The following is a 20,580-nucleotide window of genomic DNA, read 5'->3' on the forward strand; positions in this document are numbered from 1 at the left end:
GTAGCAGGCTAAATCGGTATCCTAATTATAATGTGATAAAGTAACTGTAGCAATAATGATGGCTTATGTAGCGGTAATTCAAGTAACAGAGTTGTTGATAATTAACAAATAATAATTAAGTTGTTGGTGCCTTAGTGGTAGATGTTGATAGCGAATATTAAGTTGATAGCTGCAGAGTTGTTACAACCTTGGTAGGAATAATTTGGTAGTAGTATAAGGACCGATGATGTAAGTTGGTGGACAATTAAGTATAAGTTGTTGAGTAGAATGTAGTATATGTTGCTATTAAGTAGTATAAATAAGACTTATAATAATAGTCGGTATGAGTAAGCGTTGTGTCGAGTTGTTGTTGTTATGTTGTTTCTAGTATGTTATTATTGAACATGATATAGTTGAATATGTTGTTAGTAAGTTGTTGGGAATATGTTGTCGTTGTTGAACAAGTTGTTATTACTATGTTGAAATGTTGTTGTTATACGTCGTTGTTGAATTATCGTTGATTACGTTGATGATGTTGTAAGCCTATGGCCAATGTTGAATAAGTTGAAAATTGATTATGTTGTTCAACGTTGTTATTGTCCCGACTTGTGGGCATGTTTAAGTTGTAGGTCGTATGACCAATGTTGGATTAAGTTGATGCATCTGTTGCATGTTCAAGTTGTTGTTTACGTTGTTGTTGTTGTCGTTGTTGTTGTTATGACGTTGTGGTTGTTGTCGCATGCATACATTTGCATTGTTTGCGTTGGCCTAGATGACACCTGATTACGTTGGCCTTGATGGCACCCTGTTTACGTTGTTGAAATGCCTCGATAACCTGGCATATGTTTACGTTGGGAGTTTTACTCCAAATGGTACCACATGCATTTGCATAGTTGAGTCACATTCGATTTGTATGTCTGAGCTGTTGTTGATGTTTAAGTTGTTACCGTTATTGTTGTTGTTGTTGATGTTTAAGTTGTTACCGTTGTTGTTGTTGTCGATGTTTAATTTGTTATCGTGTTGTTGTTGTTGTTGCTATTTGATAAATTGTCGTTTGATATAAGTTGATGTGGTTATAAGTTGCTTTTGTGATTAACTTATTGTTGGTTATAAGTTATGATTGCCATTAAGTTGTTATTGCTGTTAAGTTGTCATTACTATTAAGTTGTTGTTGTGATCAAGTCGTTGTTACTAAGTTGTTGTTATTAAGCTGTTGTTATTAAGTTGTTTTTACTAAGTTGTTGTTATTAAGTTGTTGTTATTAAGTTGTTGTTACTAAGTTGTTGTTATTAAGTTGTTGTTACTAAGTTGTTGTTGCTAGTAAGTTGTATTGATTTAAGTCGCTTACTCGTTGTTGTATAATTTCTATGTAAAGTGGTAGAATTTGTATAATCCTAATCTAATATACTGTTTATCATACACCTGTTTATATTGTATGATATCTCACTCCTTCTGTAATGATGTTACCTATTATGGGTAATTGAGCAGGTACTCAAGAATAGCTGTGGAAGCGAAGTAACTTTATGAAGTCTTTAGTTGCTGTTAGTCGATTGGTGTCTTGCTCTGATACGTAGCACTCGGGATGGGATTATGATTTTTTATGTCGTTCATGTTGTTGTTATTATAAGACGATGAATAATTGTTATTATTTGTTGTTGAAATTGTTTCTAATTGTTGTTATTACAATAATTCTTGAATAATTATAAATTGAAGTTTTGATTTTAGTTGGATAAAGTTGTATATGATTTATAAGTTGTGAACGCCGAATGCTATGTATCATAATAAAAGCAAATATAGGTTGGTTGTTTGTTGGAATAAGTTGAGAATGTAATGCCTCATGTTTAATGTTTGAAATTTCCGCATTCTGATTTAAATATAACGTTGGGTAGATTTGGAGTGTTACATTAGTGGTATCAGAACAGGTCGGTCTGTCCGGCCAGTGTGTATAATGTTATTTATCCCTTGGTACGCGACAAGTGTGTATAACACTGTCGGTACTTGTTTGTTTTCTAGTCGTTTGTTTGTAGGAGTGGGCTTGAAGCCAAGTGGGGGAGTAGCTAGCGCTTCTCTTGGATGTTTCGGTGTAATAGGAATTGCATAAGTGCGAGTATTGGCGAGATGGCATGATTTTTCCAATTTTGAAGGAAGCACGAATTTAAGATTTTAATGTCGCGGTAGAGTTGATGTATCCTTGAGATGGAATAACTGTGACTTGTCGTTGGACGAGAGGTTGGATTAATTAGAAGATACTCTTGGGAGTTAACCGTTCGAAGTCAAACCAAGCGAAGTTAGGAATTGTTTGGATGAGTCGATGCGGATTTTTATGCCAGTGAGGATGGTTGGGAATTTTTGGAAGCAGGGGAGAAAGGTAGAACCCATGTTTATCACTTCCAATCTGTATTTTCGTATTTATGGAACAACCTTCACTAATCAGGTGATAACTTTTCGCTCGTAACTTCGATGGAGACGATTATGGACTTTTCGGAAAGCTTGCGAAATTCCCTACAGTTTTCATATAAACTTTGTCTGCTACATGTTTTCGACGAGGGAGAAAGATGCGTTTGAAGTTTTAGGTCTGATGCTGAATTTAGTACAGACTGGTATATGGGATTCCTTGACTAGCCATGTTATACAAGTGATAACTTTTTACTCGTAACTCGGATTTAAGCGATTCTTGAATTTCTGGAATCTACATGAAATTCCCTTCAGTTTAGTATATCATTTTGTATCAGGAAGGTCTGTATCGAGGGAGATATTTGTGTTGGCAGTTGAGCGCTTTTTGTTAGAATTTTAAAAGGCTGTGATGTTTCAGCGGTGCTGGTGAATTGCGAAGTTGTCAGTGGAATTTTATTGCTCGTGACGTCGATGTTTGGATGCTGATGTAAAGATGAGTTGTTACAGGTTTTGTTGTTGGATCATATAAGTGGATTGCAGAGTCAACTAGAAGAAAATTTTGGAAGTTTTATCGCTAACCGAATGATGAGATGACGATGTTGAGATCGTGATTAGAATACGATAAAATGCGAGATTGTGGAGATCAGTGAAGTTATAAGACTAAGGATTTATTGACATTGCTTAAGTTCTCTACTTGAATAAATTTTCGTGGAGCAAAGTGATTTGGATTATACTTGGTATAATGACGTTTCTGTATTAGAAGATATTTAAGAATTGTGTTGTGCTGCGTGCGTCGAGGAAACTATGGAGTGAATTCTTGGACGTTATGCTCAGGTGACTTGAGCCAAGTGATAAAGTGCGCTATTATAGTTTAGTAATGATGGGTTATACTTCATCATGATTGTCGGCTAACTATTGACAAATTGAGGAACTGATCCCCCTTAATCTCTTGTTAATAGTAGACGGAATTGTATTGGATGTCATGTACTTATCTTACTATCTTAATGGTGTGTAAAGTGATGGATGTGAATGAAACTTGGTTGAAGCTTGTGAATCATATAAGTTGGCAGGAACTTTAATGAGGACAGTGAACTAAGGTTGGATGATCAGAGTTGCGCAGCTGAAGCGTGAGGTGTCAGGATGATTGTGTCGGATAGATTTTCGAGGACGAAAATATTCTAAGTGGGGGAGAGTTGTAACGCCCCGAATTTAATTAATTAGTTAATTAAATTATGGAAGGAATTATTTATTGGATTTAGCTGAAATTGGATTGTTATGCTGATCGAAGATATTAAGTTTAAGTCGGATTTATTTAGTCGGTTTAATTGGAGGATAATAGTAAGAATAATATGATTTATTTATTGGACTAATTGATTTAAGTGAATTGGGTTGGATTAGTGTGTGGTAAATAGCAATGAGGAAGTGTGAATGATTGGCCCAATAAGAGTTATAAGAGTTATTTGGATTATTTGGAAAATAAAGAAAAAGAAAAGAAATAGGTTTTTGTTGTACTGTACAAAGAAAATAAGGGTTTGGAGGAGAGGTGAAAAAGAGAGCAATGGCGGAAGAGAAAAGCCAGGGGAAGTCCAATTTTCGCAGCAAGTTTCTGTGGTGAGACACCTTAGCAAAACAAACGTTTCTCCCGATCCAACCGTTGGATCGTCGCGGTTCTTGGACACAGCGTTCCAGACTCGTAGAGGTAACTTCTGACCGGAGCGATTTTCGTTTTGATGATTTTAAGTCCGTCTGACAAAACGATTTTCGAACAGGTTTTTGGTGCGTCTCTGCACGTTGTTAGAAAAGATTTTCAGAGAAAAGTTGGAAGCGGCGGCATAAGCTATGGCAACCGGGAGAGTAGAGGAATCCTCAATCCAAAGGTAAGGGTGGGGCTCTTACTCTATAACCGGGGTTATGATGAACACGTATGTGGGATGGGTTTATGAATTTGCCTCAGTGTCGGTGTTTGATTATGTGGTTGATTCTGAGTCCTTGGTTGTTATTCATAATTGGTTGCTCCGTGTTGATTTGGGAATGATTTGTAGGTTGCTGTTGTATTGTGTTTTAGTGGTGGAAAATTGTTATGTTGCTGTTATAAATATTGTGTTCTTGAATTAAGTTGTAGAAATTCAATCAAATGAATTGGTAGTAATGCTTATTATTAGAAATAGTTGGCATGTGGTATAAGTTGCAGAAAGTGGAAAATAACACGAAGGAGCAATGGCAGAAGTATAAAGTAGCAGGCTGAATCGGTAGCCTAATTATAATGTGATAAAGTAACTGTAGCAATAATGATGGCTTATGTAGCGGTAATTCAAGTAACAGAGTTATTGATAATTAACAAATAATAATTAAGTTGTTGGTGCCTTAGTGGTAGATGTTGATAGCGAATATTAAGTTGATAGCTGCAGAGTTGTTACAACCTTGGTAGGAATAATTTGGTAGTAGTATAAGGACCGATGATGTAAGTTGGTGGACAATTAAGTATAAGTTGTTGAGTAGAATGTAGTATATGTTGCTATTAAGTAGTATAAATAAGACTTATAATAATAGTCGGTATGAGTAAGCGTTGTGTCGAGTTGTTGTTGTTATGTTGTTTCTAGTATGTTATTATTGAACATGATATAGTTGAATATGTTGTTAGTAAGTTGTTGGGAATATGTTGTCGTTGTTGAACAAGTTGTTATTACTATGTTGAAATGTTGTTGTTATACGTCGTTGTTGAATTGTCGTTGATTATGTTAATGATGTTGTAGGCCTATGGCCAATGTTGAATAAGTTGAAAATTGATTATGTTGTTCAGCGTTGTTATTGTCCCGACTTGTGGGCATGTTTAAGTTGTAGGTCGTATGACCAATGTTGGATTAAGTTGATGCATCTGTTGCATGTTCAAGTTGTTGTTTACGTTGTTGTTGTCGTTGTTGTTGTTGTTTCGTTGTTGTTGTTATGACGTTGTGGTTGTTGTCGCATGCATACATTTGCATTGTTTGCGTTGGCCTAGATGGCACCTGATTACGTTGGCCTTGATGGCACCCTGTTTACGTTGTTGAAATGCCTCGATAACCTGGCATATGTTTACGTTGGGAGTTTTACTCCAAATGGTACCACATGCATTTGCATAGTTGAGTCACATTCGATTTGTATGTCTGAGATGTTGTTGATGTTTAAGTTGTTACCGTTATTGTTGTTGTTGTTGATGTTTAAGTTGTTACCGTTATTGTTGTTGTTGTCGATATTTAATTTGTTATCGTGTTGTTGTTGTTGTTGTTGCTATTTGATAAATTGTCGTTTGATATAAGTTGATGTGGTTATAAGTTGCTTTTGTGATTAACTTATTGTTGGTTATAAGTTATGATTGCCATTAAGTTGTTATTGCTGTTAAGTTGTCATTACTGTTAAGTTGTTGTTGTGATCAAGTCGTTGTTACTAAGTTGTTGTTATTAAGTTGTTGTTATTAAGCTGTTGGTATTAAGTTGTTTTTACTAAGTTGTTGTTATTAAGTTTTTGTTATTAAGTTGTTGTTACTAAGTTGTTGTTATTAAGTTGTTGTTACTAAGTTGTTGTTGCTAGTAAGTTGTATTGATTTAAGTCGCTTACTCGTTGTTGTATAATTTCTATGTAAAGTGGTAGAATTTGTATAATCCTAATCTAATATACTGTTTATCATACACCTGTTTATATTGTATGATATCTCACTCCTTCTGTAATGATGTTACCTATTATGGGTAATTGAGCAGGTGTTGCACCCCAAAATTTGCCCTCTTTATTTGAGCTATAAGTTAATAATGACGTTTATTTCGTCATTTCAAAATTGAAGAAAAATAATAAAGAGTTTTCATGGGTTTAAGAAGAAAGGCGTGAAAAATGGTTTAAACAGTGGAAATACGAGAAAATTCGCAAGTCATATTTGGAAGGTGATATGAGCTTAGTTCCCGCGCTATCTTGACTGTTTCGACGATATCTACAACTTTCGTGTTCGGCTCGGAAGCCAATTCTTCGAGGAAGGTCTTCAAATTGGCAAATTACTTGAGGTTTTGTAGTGAAAAACAATGCTGAATGTAAGGTTTCGGATCTCGGAAAATTCATATCTCCCAATCCGCTCGTCGGATTCGCTTGAAAATTTAACTGGAGCTCCGTACTATCATTACCAAGATTTTATATGTTCGGACCAAAGACCAATTATGCACCAAAAATTCCCAGCATTTTGAAGAACGCCTTGATTTTTCAGTGAAAAATGTGTTTTCGAGTATGTCGCACCTAGTTTGAAAATTCATAACTTCTTCGATTTTTATCGTATGAAGTCCATTCCGGCGGCATTTTCTCAGAAATTTCGGTAGCTTCGTTTCTTCGTCACACATGCTTGTTCAGATTTTGAGCCGAAGATAGAGTTTTATCGAGTTTTTTGAGCGGTACTCACAAAATTCTGCGCAGTCGCACCAGATGAATTGACGTTTCTCGTCATTCAAACGGGCGTGTTTTCTTCATCGCTTATCGGATTGAGGTGATTCTCGCGGCGACGGGTCACAAATTTGGTCATCTTCATAATGGCATCGGTTTAGTTCCGAAATTTAGAGCCGAACCGAGTTTCCTTAAAAACGAGCCAAAATAAGACGCACCGAGTGCAATTTGGACGTTTCGCGTTGACAATATATAAACATTTTGCTCTTCACAAATGAAGAAGAAACTTTCATAACTTCAATTTCACCCAAGAGATCAAAAACACTTTCTCTCAATTCTCTCTCAATTTTGTTGGATCAAAACCACAAAAACTCACAAAACCTTCATCAATCTTCATCAATTCAAGATCAAATCTCAAGAACAAATGAAGATTGAAGCACGAATCAAGATCTTCTCCTCCGATTAAAGTACCACGCATCTCTCTCCCTCTCCTAGTGCCTTGCACCACACTCCCTCCCTTCTCATCTTTCGGATTTCGTTCGTGTTCGCGTCGTGTTCGCGTTCGTGTTCATCCGATCTCATTCTCGTCGCTTGATCCGGTAAATTCACTACAAACCTTGCTAGATCATTGATTTTGTTGCTTAATTCGACATTGATCATGATGATTTTTGATTGCGGATGATGGATCTATGATAATTGATGATGATAATTGTTTGTTGATTGAATGATTCGTGTTGATCTTGATTATTTGATTGAATTCGAGATTTACCGGTGAATAGTTGTTGATGATATATTGATAATGCTCTATGAATTAAATATATGCACACAAAGTGTTTGATGATTTGATTAAGAGAATTGTGATGATTTGATAATATTGAGTTGTTGTGAATTAAGGTGCATGTGGATGAATTTTAGAAGTAGGACTTGTTTGGTTCAATTTTAGAATGTGAATTTCAACTTAAGCATGATAATTGGTGTTGACATGAGAGGTTATAACCATGAGCATGATGTTGAATTTTTGAGGTTGATTCTTGTTGTTGTTGTGCTTGATGATAATGATTGAAGTTGAATATACTTGGTGCATAAATGTGAGTTTAATGTGGAGAATTGTAGTGATTACACTCTTGAAAATCAAGATTCTATGTTATCTTTGCTCTTGCCAATAATATAATTTGATGTGTCAATTTCCATGAGTCATTTCTTGGTGTTTATGTGTGATTTCTATAAGTTGTTGGAGCTGTTTTAAAGGTAACATAATGCAGAATTTTCTTGGCTTTGTATTTGTGTTGCATCTCATTATTTTCAACTCATGAAAACATAGTTTTTTGAAGGATTTTTGTCCAAACCTTGTTGTGTTGTTTGTTTGTTAATTCTAAGTGATAGTAGAGCTTTCTTGTGTGTTAATAAATGCCTCTAAGTGCTGGAACTTGCTGCTATACCATGCTATTTGCTTTCTTTCCGAATTTTTCCATAACGCGCGCGGTGTGTCGGCTTTACTTCAAAATGTCATAACTCTTGAACCGTGTGGACTTTTCGCGAATGTGAATAATGTTTCTTGAGTGGAATAATATTTTCGGAGCTGTTGGTGAGGTTTATTTTCAGTTTCGGACGACTTTTTTTTTCGTTTTCGCTACTGTCCCGTTTCGGAAATCGTGCTTCCGAGCCGATTTAATAAATTCCGACCGCATATTTGAGTTCTTTGGCACGTTTCTAGCTTACCATAAAATTTTGGTTTAATTCCGACAAGTTTAGTTTTTTATCATTTTTACCCGGTTTCGCCGTTTCGGTGTATCGTTGTGCATGTAAATACTTGTTTTGACTTTCGTAGTTTCGGTATACATATTTGATTTGCTTTTGAATATTATCTCATGTTTCTTCTTGTTTGCTTTCGCTACATTTTCATCCTCTATTCCGTTATCCATTTCTGGTTTAGCTTATAATTCAATAACGCAATTTCGATTGCGATGTTTGTTATCTATAACTTGTGTGCTAGTGTGCAAGGCTTTTGGATAGTCACCGATCGATGCTTATTCTATGAGTGTTCCGCTTTACTTGCGGGACACGATTTCATTCGCTTGCCTCGTGTTCTCATCCTGGAGACACGTCTCTATTACTTTATATCTGCTTGTTTGGTTTGCTTGTTCCTCTTGCAGGTGTACTGTGATTATGCTCGACGCGCATGTCGACCTTTGCGTGCTTTCATGGCTAATCGGTGTGCTGACTATTTGCCTTTGCTTTGCTAGCTCGCTCGCGGGATCCTTATTTCCTTCGCTTTGCTTCGCTTTAGTTTACGGATGATCCGTTTGGTATTGATTCCGTTTCATTTTACTTCTTTCTGTACTTTATCGCTTTCTCGCATCATCCTTTAACATGAGAAGTAGGACCTAGACATGCATCTGGCCAAGTCCTCGAAAGAGGCTCTGTTTTTGTTGGTGTGTTTACATTTGTGCTTTGCGGCAGGGAGTCACGGTGTAATAAGTCCTATATGGCACTCCGTTAAGTCCTCATGGAAGGCATGCGGTCAAGGGTTCATAATCAACCCCCGCCTAGTCTCATCGAGTCTGTTTGGTATGCGCACGTCTCGCGTTGCTCGCTTCCGAACGTGCAAAAGATCTTGTTATCGAGTATGTCAGGAAAAGGGTTCATGTAGCCGGACCCCCGCCTTTCCTATAGCTCATGTCACTCGACGTTGATGCTCGGTGTACGCACGCACCGTTTTCCTTTACGATCCGTGACGGCTTGGTTGCTGAGAGGGGTCCGCCCTCTTGTCTATGGCCCGATCATTTTCACGAGGTCTAATGCTTGGTTGACTTGGGTTGAGCTGCTCCCCTTGGCTATGGCGGGACCGCTTTTCTACCACTCGGTCAGTACCGTTGGTTTGTTTGCTTTACGAGTGGATGCTCGTTTGTGTGATATTATTGTGTGCTTCCCCTTTTCTCGTAGGTTGTTAGCTTAGCTTAGACTTGTACCCTTTGTATGATAACATTAGGTAGTAAGCTTTACCCCCTTAGCTTAGGTCTTCCTCATGCATTCTTTAAAACACAAACCACACTCTTTGATTTTCTTTTCTTAAGAGCTTGTTATTTCCGCTCCATTCCCAAGCATAAGTCTCCAAAGGTCGAGCAGCGGAGTGTGAATGTAACTCGTTCACCTAAAAAACACAAAACAAACAGAAATTAGTTAGCCGAGCTACGGTAGCTCTGATTCTGCAAAACAGATACGTAGGCAGCGGGGTAGGGCCCGTGCGAGCACAATCCTTTCTTTTCCCTACATTTTGCATTCATTTTAGTCCAGATTAGCGTAGATTTATTACACACCCATAGATTTAGACACAAGCGTGGATACCATCGAGTACGATGGGCGCGAGGGGTGCTAATACCTTCCCCTCGCGTAACCGACTCCCTTACCCTTTTTCTCTGGTCGTGAGACCGTTGTTTTGTTTTGTGGTTTGCTGGCATTCCCTTCCTTTTCAGGATAAATATGTTAGTGGCGACTCTGTTAATTTTCGCGGTAGCGACAGCTGGCGACTCTGCTGGGGACGTCTCGACCTGTTGCTGGTCCGGACCTAGCGAGTCGATCCTAGCGCTTGTGTGTTTATCTTTGGGTGTTTTTACTGCTTTGCATATTTACCTGTTTGCATTGCATTCTATGTGCGCTTTTACTTTTCTGCATCATATTCTGGACTGTCTGGATTTCTATCTGTGGGTGGGTGTTTCAAGAGGTAAAAGGCCCAATACCCAGGCTATGAGTGATACCATAGGAACTAGGAATAGAGTGGCCGTGATGGACAGAAGGCGTATGCCTGATTGATCTGATCACGTATCCACGGGCAGAGCTTGGTGGAATGAGGCAATATTGTATGATAGCGCCTACATTCGATCCTCTGTTGGCTTTTCGACCTACCTTGGCCTAGATTTACCCGTGAGTGGGGCGGGAATCAATCATTTCTTAACAGGTACATTGTTGGTGACCGCTGTTCTCGTTCGTGGGTTACCGCTGTTCTTGTTCGAGTGTACTATTGGTTCCTGTTTGTGGGGTACTATGGTTCTTGTTTGAATGGTAATCTATGTCCCATGGGTTTTGGTTCCGTGGATTGACATTCTATGTTCCGTGTGGTATACCGTTTTGGGGCCGAACCTCTGAACTTGTGCCGTGTGATTTCTCGGCATGCCAGATATATCCAGTATTGTGGTTACCACCACCTTGCATCATTGCATGTTTACTTTCCAAAAAAATGATGTACAAAAAAATAACTAGCATACTAGCATATGTGTTCCTTTCATTTCCAAGGAATCATATCTTTAAGCCTCGTGTCGAGCTTTTCCATATTTTGCTTGCTAAAAAATCAAAACACGAGAATTCCTTGGAAATTAAATGAACATGGCATTGCATTCATATCATGCATCTCATACATCTCATGCATAACAGGTGTTCAAGATCAAGGATCTCTTATTCAGACTTGGTACTCTCACCAGACTCAGAGACTTGATTTTTTCTTATTGTGTGTTCAAAGATTAGTCATGGAACAACTGTGGGGATTTTACCGAGAAGAAAGCTCAATTGAGGTTATCTATGAAGACGTGTCTTATGATCAGTGGCTTCCATGCTTGCTTTATTTGCAACTGGTTAAGCTCCGTACTGTGGATGTCTACAGATTCTTTGCTTGATGACGATGACACTAGGTGTGAGTTCTATTCTGGAGCACCTGGTTATGATGTTAGGATCTGCAAGTCTTTGAAATTGCTTGGGGCTCCCGCACGAGGGATAAGCAAGACATTGTCTATCTTGAGCATTGCACCATTTGCATTGCTCGAATCCCTAAAGCACTTATAAATTCCGTGTGACTCCGCCAGAATCTTCTGCTAGATAGTTATCAAGAGTGTTCTACAGAGACGCCTCTCATTCTCAAGGTTCTGCTTCATATTCCGAGTCACCTCCTCATCCTGGAGTTTCCTTGTCAATAGCTTTCGCTTGTCAACAAAGACGGAAAAAGAGTAAGATCAACAAGCTGATGAGAATCCTAGTGCCATTATGTTCAGTTGCTTCTGTGCTTGATGGAATTTCAGTTGGTTAAAGATTCGTGCTTTGGGTGTTTCTCACCACAAATAGATCTCCTGATTTCGATGACAATACTCGGTGTTTTCCATTCTGAGGCACCTGATCATAATGTCAAGCCTTACAAGGTGTTGAAGTACAAAGAGTTCAGGACTTGCTCGGTGCAGAGATGTTTGAGTTTATTCATAATGGTTTCTACTGGTCAATCCCATTTCATTTGCTGCAAGTAGAATGTTTGTTCTTCCTCGAGGAGTAACTCATGAAAATCACTTGCAATTGGTACTGCCAGAGGTTTCCTTCACAACAACTCTTGTGTGTTCCAAGTAACGACTTTGATGACCAAGCGTCAGAGGTTATTGTTGTTCGCTGATAGTAATACAATTTTCCTCCATTCATGATGGTGTTTTCTGTTTCAGCAGCTATATTTAGGGCTCCCGACCGAGGGATAAGCAAGACTCCGTGTTCTTGAGTTCGCATCATTGGCAGCTCAAATCCCTAAAGCATTCACAAACTCCAGTTGCTATTATTTGGGGCTCCCGACCAAGGGATAAGCAAGACGCCTTGTATCTTGAGTTTGTGCACCACTGGCACAACTCAAATCCCTAAAGCTGGACACTTGCAACTTCTGTATGACTTTGCCGAAATCTTCTTCCAAGAAGTGATCTAAAGTGTTCTGACGTAGTGCTTGGTGTGCTTTCCACCCTGGAGGCACTTGGTTATCTGATTGAAGGCTGTCAGCCATTCAAAGACAAGGTTCAAGACCTGATTGACATTGAGACTATCACATTCGCACCTGAAGTCCAGAATTGAAGTTCTCCTCCGACTCAACGGATCGTTTGAAGCAATAAGTCCATACGGAGAGGATCTCCTCAACATTGGCTGTTCTTAAATCATCATGCATGTTCATGTTTAAGCTTTCTTGTTTTGTTCAATACTGCTGCATGCAAAACTTGTTTGTTTTTGAACTATAATCATAATGCATTGGATATGTTTGTCCTAAAAAAAAAATCCATTCGCTTTTGCTCTTATATGTTTTTCTATGCTTTTTGTGATACTTAACTCTTGCTACCTAAAGCATGATAACTCCGTAGGGAGAATGATGAACATAATACCAATAACCTCAAATGGTTTGCTTTTGAGTAGAACCCTGTTGATGATGTACAGGCATTGTTTCAAATCCCCAAACACTGGAGATATAAGGGAGTGAAACCTTCGATTAACCCCTCCGAGCCTTCGAAGTAGGAGTTTCTTTTCTATTAAAAAAACCCTTATTTTTAACCCAGGGGCCGGGTAGTGTTCAGTTAACCTGGTTGAGCATTCAAAATTCATCAGGAGTGTGCACTTAAGGATACAACAATGGTTATCCCTCGCATCAGGAGGACGAAACGTCAAAACCACAACGGTTATCCCTCACCTCAGGAGGTTGAGACATCAAAATTATTCCTCACCTCCGGAGGTTGAGACCAACATCAGAGTCGCGGTGGTTATCCTTCATGTCGTAAGGTTAAACGATGAGGATACCACAATGGTAATTCTTTATCTACCAAGAATTCAGGCAGTCACAATCACTTCAAACAAAGCAGAGGTAGTGCGGGATCACACGACTTGTCAAAAAAAAAAAGAAAGAAAAAAAAAAGAAAAAATAAGAAAAAAAAAGAGAAAGAAAAAAGGAAAAAAAGGAAATGATAATGAAATTGTTAATCAAGGACAAAGTCGTGTGATGTTAAATCAGGGGATCAAGAAAGGTGAAGTGATTGCCGTGTCCAGAAGACCTCATTGACTCCTCAATCATTCTCAAGTTCCTCTTGAAAGATGAATGCTCGTGTCAAGTTAACTGAACTTAGGACTGGAGAACATCACGAAGGGGGTGGGCACCAAATAATTTGAGCCTAAAAATCTTTTTTCTAAAAACCGTGAACCTGACCACGTTACAACCCTTGAAAGTCCTAACTGAAGCATGGGTTAATTCGAAAGCAGACTATACACGAGAATACGGTAAGCTGACTCCTAGGAGATCCGCTAAATGCTTGAGTTGGTATCACACCATCTTTCTTTCATAAAAAACTTGATGTTACGACATCCTTTCAAAAAGTTTCTTTAAACTTCAAGACAAACATACTCTTTGCATTAGAATTATATTTCTCATAATAAACATTCTTTGCATATGAACAAGTGCTTGGCATCAAGAAAGTTTCCATCATGAACTTCAGATGAAAACGTTTTATCCTCCCGAAGGACAAGTTGTCTTCCGAACTCCGTTGAGTAGAGGCAACAATATTTCAAAGTCTGATCACCCTCATGGGCACAAAAGCGTTTGATTACTCTATCGAGTAAGTTTTCAGTCAATCTGGGGCAATCAGGTCAAGATTCGAAGAATCTCTCAAAGTGTTGAGTAATCACGGGCATTCATCCAAATGCATTTGAAGCTACCTACAACTCTGGTCAATCAGGGGCATGGTTCCAAAGTTCGTGATACTGGGGCAAGTCAGTTTGATATGAACGGATATCAGAAGGTCCTTACGAGACCAATTTCTTTAAAGTCCCTACAGGCTGGGGCAAGACACTATGCATTGGCATTCTTTCCTCATCAGGAGGTGTTCAATTGAAAGTTCAGGTGTTAGCTAAACAACTTATGAACTCGAAGGCTGTTGAAAGTCAGGATCGTCATCCTTAACATTGATCTGAAAGCCCAATACTTGTTGGCATCCTTACAATCAATACGAATATGCAGAAACATTATGAAAGCCAATGCCTGTTTGGTCCCTTTGAAGTCAACACTTGCTTGACCCATAAAGCCCACTTCCTGGTGGCACTCCCTTGAAGAACTAATGCCTGTTTGATGCTCCGGCCGATACTTGTTTGGTGTTCTAATCATTGCTTGCCTATCAGCTCATTGTATCCATTACTTGTTTAGAAAGTTTCAAAGCTCAGTTTCCTGACAATATGTTTGCTCTTGCATTTTCCCGTTGTGGGTACATCATTTTGAGCGCATCACATCAGCACGGTGGCGGACTTAGCCATGAGAGATTCTCACTTCCCAGTCGAGTGCATCCTGATGAGAGATTCTCATTCCCCAGCTGAGCGCATGCAGATGAGACTTTCTTTGTTCCAAGATTCTCATATCCTCAGTAAAGCACATCTTGATGCATTCTCCGTGCTTCAGAAGCCTTATTCCCGGCGGAATTCTTTCTCCCCAGTTGAGTCATGATTGAATGGTATCTGATTCCCCAACAAGCTCTTAATGAGGTTCTTTGCCCGAATGCCTCTCTTTCCCCAGTAGAGCGCTTCTCTCTCCATCAGATGGACCTGTTTTCCCCAGGAGAGTCATCTTATTCCCTAGTGGAGTTGCCTTAATAAAAGGTTCTTATGTTAAGTTCCTTATCCCCGGCGGATCTCTCATCTCCTCAGTGGATCGTTATGCAGAAGTATTCATCTTCCCCACTGAATCTTTCCTCAGCAGAGGTTCACATGTATCCTCAACATAATCTGTTTCCGTCAAGGATTTCCCCAGCGGAATGCGTCCTATACAAGCAAGTTGGTCACTCCTCATCAGAGTTATCTTCACGACTTGCTCATATCTCCTCATCCCCAGTGTGTCGAGAATTTGCTTCTCCAATGAAGTTGCAAGGGTCTTCCCCAAGCAGTTAAGTGGGATGTTCTTATCCCCAAGCAGGATTTATTCCCCAAACAGAGCTCGCATCCGGATTTGATCGTCTCCAGCAGATTTCTGATTCATCTCTGTCAGCTCGTAGTTTGTGACTTCTAGTCACTCATCTTGTCCTCCCCGCAGAGTTCTATAATCTCTCCAGGACTACTTCAGCAATTCAGTGCTCTTCCGCTGTTTCCCCAAGCAGCGTCCGAATCATGCATCATTTGCATAGCATTCTCAAAAGCGTATAACGTCTTCTTTTCTCGGGAACGTTATTCTATAAACATTCATACATGCATCATGCATAAATCATATCATATCTATTTCTTTCTGCAGGAAAGTTATCCAGATACGAATGCTCCCCAGAGAGCAATACTCGCCTAATCATTACAGGCGTTATCCTGATGTTGAGATCAGAAGAGGAATGTCATTTCATCCGTTGAAGACATTTCGTTCCCGGCGCACACAGTTCGGAAGAGATATCTGTCCTTATTCTTGATATTCAGATCAGTTGAAGGGACCGCCTCCGGATCTCCCCAAGATCTTCCTAAGGAGCCAACCACTGATATCTAGATCAGATGGAGATGTCTGCCTGTTTGACTTTGTCATTCAGAAGAGGATTGTTCTACTTATTTTCTGACGCAGCTCAGATCAGTTCAAAGACATTCCTATTCCCGATGCCCCCAGATCGGTGGAAGATATTTGTTCCCATTCCTGATAAATCAGACTTTCAGTTGAAGGAACCGCCTCCGGATCTCCCAAGATCTTCCGAAGGAGCAAGCCCTCTGATACATCAGATCAGTTGGAAATATCTACTCCCTGACGATTTAGTTCGTTCAGAAGAAGAAACTCGTTTGCCCAGTCCTGATACCTTACTATCAGTTGAGGACGTTTTCTTTACCCGGCGTACACAGTTTGGAAGAAACATCTGTTCCTATCCTAATATTCAGATTCAGATTAGTTGAAGGAACCGCCTCCGGATCCCCGTGGTCTTACGAAGGAGCAAGCCACTGATATCATCAGATCAGATGGAGATGTTTGCCTGATCGACTTTGTCTTTCAGATGAAGATTGTCGTACTTATTTTCTGGCATCATGTCCAGATCAGTTTAAAGGCATTCTTTCCCCGGCGTACACAGTTCGGAAGAGATATTGTTCCTATCCTGATTTCCAGTTCAGTTGAAGGAACCGCCTCCGGATCCCCGTGGTCTTACGAAGGAGCTAGCCGCTAATTCCCAGATTAGTAGGAATATCTACCTGATGATTTAATTGCATCAGAAGAGATGTCTGCCCAGATTCCCAGATCATGATTCCCAGATCAGAGATACTTATTACCCGTTGATGCCCAGATCAACCGGCGTATCTCCTTCGATTCCCAGATCGACCTAAGACATCTATCCCGATGCATGTTCGGAGACATCTGCTACGTCTGATACTCAGATCAGTCGAGATGTTCCTTCTCTTGATGCCCAGATCATTTGAAGTGTTTCCCCTGCCTGTGGGTGCCCGTTCCTCCTTTTTCACAAGTTGGAGCATATTTATTATCCAGATCAATTGAAGTTTTTTCTCCCTGCTTGCGGGGTGGTACATTCCTTCTTATCACAAGACGGAATCTTCTATTGATCAAGAGCGCAAATTTTCGAGTTCATTCTGGTATTCAATCTCCTTCCACCTCAACGGTTCGAAACTTTCGTTTCTCGCTCGTCAGGTTCAAGAAGTTTGAATAGGGGCAGCTGTTGCACCCCAAAATTTGCCCTCTTTATTTGAGCTATAAGTTAATAATGACGTTTATTTCGTCATTTCAAAATTGAAGAAAAATAATAAAGAGTTTTCATGGGTTTAAGAAGAAAGGCGTGAAAAATGGTTTAAACAGTGGAAATACGAGAAAATTCGCAAGTCATATTTGGAAGGTGATATGAGCTTAGTTCCCGCGCTATCTTGACTGTTTCGACGATATCTACAACTTTCGTGTTCGGCTCGGAAGCCAATTCTTCGAGGAAGGTCTTCAAATTGGCAAATTACTTGAGGTTTTGTAGTGAAAAACAATGCTGAATGTAAGGTTTCGGATCTCGGAAAATTCATATCTCCCAATCCGCTCGTCGGATTCGCTTGAAAATTTAACTGGAGCTCCGTACTATCATTACCAAGATTTTATATGTTCGGACCAAAGACCAATTATGCACCAAAAATTCCCAGCATTTTGAAGAACGCCTTGATTTTTCAGTGAAAAATGTGTTTTCGAGTATGTCGCACCTAGTTTGAAAATTCATAACTTCTTCGATTTTTATCGTATGAAGTCCATTCCGGCGGCATTTTCTCAGAAATTTCGGTAGCTTCGTTTCTTCGTCACACATGCTTGTTCAGATTTTGAGCCGAAGATAGAGTTTTATCGAGTTTTTTGAGCGGTACTCACAAAATTCTGCGCAGTCGCACCAGATGAATTGACGTTTCTCGTCATTCAAACGGGCGTGTTTTCTTCATCGCTTATCGGATTGAGGTGATTCTCGCGGCGACGGGTCACAAATTTGGTCATCTTCATAATGGCATCGGTTTAGTTCCGAAATTTAGAGCCGAACCGAGTTTCCTTAAAAACGAGCCAAAATAAGACGCACCGAGTGCAATTTGGACGTTTCGCGTTGACAATATATAAACATTTTGCTCTTCACAAATGAAGAAGAAACTTTCATAACTTCAATTTCACCCAAGAGATCAAAAACACTTTCTCTCAATTCTCTCTCAATTTTGTTGGATCAAAACCACAAAAACTCACAAAACCTTCATCAATCTTCATCAATTCAAGATCAAATCTCAAGAACAAATGAAGATTGAAGCACGAATCAAGATCTTCTCCTCCGATTAAAGTACCACGCATCTCTCTCCCTCTCCTAGTGCCTTGCACCACACTCCCTCCCTTCTCATCTTTCGGATTTCGTTCGTGTTCGCGTCGTGTTCGCGTTCGTGTTCATCCGATCTCATTCTCGTCGCTTGATCCGGTAAATTCACTACAAACCTTGCTAGATCATTGATTTTGTTGCTTAATTCGACATTGATCATGATGATTTTTGATTGCGGATGATGGATCTATGATAATTGATGATGATAATTGTTTGTTGATTGAATGATTCGTGTTGATCTTGATTATTTGATTGAATTCGAGATTTACCGGTGAATAGTTGTTGATGATATATTGATAATGCTCTATGAATTAAATATATGCACACAAAGTGTTTGATGATTTGATTAAGAGAATTGTGATGATTTGATAATATTGAGTTGTTGTGAATTAAGGTGCATGTGGATGAATTTTAGAAGTAGGACTTGTTTGGTTCAATTTTAGAATGTGAATTTCAACTTAAGCATGATAATTGGTGTTGACATGAGAGGTTATAACCATGAGCATGATGTTGAATTTTTGAGGTTGATTCTTGTTGTTGTTGTGCTTGATGATAATGATTGAAGTTGAATATACTTGGTGCATAAATGTGAGTTTAATGTGGAGAATTGTAGTGATTACACTCTTGAAAATCAAGATTCTATGTTATCTTTGCTCTTGCCAATAATATAATTTGATGTGTCAATTTCCATGAGTCATTTCTTGGTGTTTATGTGTGATTTCTATAAGTTGTTGGAGCTGTTTTAAAGGTAACATAATGCAGAATTTTCTTGGCTTTGTATTTGTGTTGCATCTCATTATTTTCAACTCATGAAAACATAGTTTTTTGAAGGATTTTTGTCCAAACCTTGTTGTGTTGTTTGTTTGTTAATTCTAAGTGATAGTAGAGCTTTCTTGTGTGTTAATAAATGCCTCTAAGTGCTGGAACTTGCTGCTATACCATGCTATTTGCTTTCTTTCCGAATTTTTCCATAACGCGCGCGGTGTGTCGGCTTTACTTCAAAATGTCATAACTCTTGAACCGTGTGGACTTTTCGCGAATGTGAATAATGTTTCTTGAGTGGAATAATATTTTCGGAGCTGTTGGTGAGGTTTATTTTCAGTTTCGGACGACTTTTTTTTTCGTTTTCGCTACTGTCCCGTTTCGGAAATCGTGCTTCCGAGCCGATTTAATAAATTCCGACCGCATATTTGAGTTCTTTGGCACGTTTCTAGCTTACCATAAAATTTTGGTTTAATTCCGACAAGTTTAGTTTTTTATCATTTTTACCCGGTTTCGCCGTTTCGGTGTATCGTTGTGCATGTAAATACTTGTTTTGACTTTCGTAGTTTCGGTATACATATTTGATTTGCTTTTGAATATTATCTCATGTTTCTTCTTGTTTGCTTTCGCTACATTTTCATCCTCTATTCCGTTATCCATTTCTGGTTTAGCTTATAATTCAATAACGCAATTTCGATTGCGATGTTTGTTATCTATAACTTGTGTGCTAGTGTGCAAGGCTTTTGGATAGTCACCGATCGATGCTTATTCTATGAGTGTTCCGCTTTACTTGCGGGACACGATTTCATTCGCTTGCCTCGTGTTCTCATCCTGGAGACACGTCTCTATTACTTTATATCTGCTTGTTTGGTTTGCTTGTTCCTCTTGCAGGTGTACTGTGATTATGCTCGACGCGCATGTCGACCTTTGCGTGCTTTCATGGCTAATCGGTGTGCTGACTATTTGCCTTTGCTTTGCTAGCTCGCTCGCGGGATCCTTATTTCCTTCGCTTTGCTTCGCTTTAGTTTACGGATGATCCGTTTGGTATTGATTCCGTTTCATTTTACTTCTTTCTGTACTTTATCGCTTTCTCGCATCATCCTTTAACATGAGAAGTAGGACCTAGACATGCATCTGGCCAAGTCCTCGAAAGAGGCTCTGTTTTTGTTGGTGTGTTTACATTTGTGCTTTGCGGCAGGGAGTCACGGTGTAATAAGTCCTATATGGCACTCCGTTAAGTCCTCATGGAAGGCATGCGGTCAAGGGTTCATAATCAACCCCCGCCTAGTCTCATCGAGTCTGTTTGGTATGCGCACGTCTCGCGTTGCTCGCTTCCGAACGTGCAAAAGATCTTGTTATCGAGTATGTCAGGAAAAGGGTTCATGTAGCCGGACCCCCGCCTTTCCTATAGCTCATGTCACTCGACGTTGATGCTCGGTGTACGCACGCACCG

This window comes from Vicia villosa, linkage group LG5, assembly GCF_029867415.1.
Source record: "Vicia villosa cultivar HV-30 ecotype Madison, WI linkage group LG5, Vvil1.0, whole genome shotgun sequence".
In the NCBI taxonomy this organism is placed as follows: domain Eukaryota; kingdom Viridiplantae; phylum Streptophyta; class Magnoliopsida; order Fabales; family Fabaceae; genus Vicia; species Vicia villosa.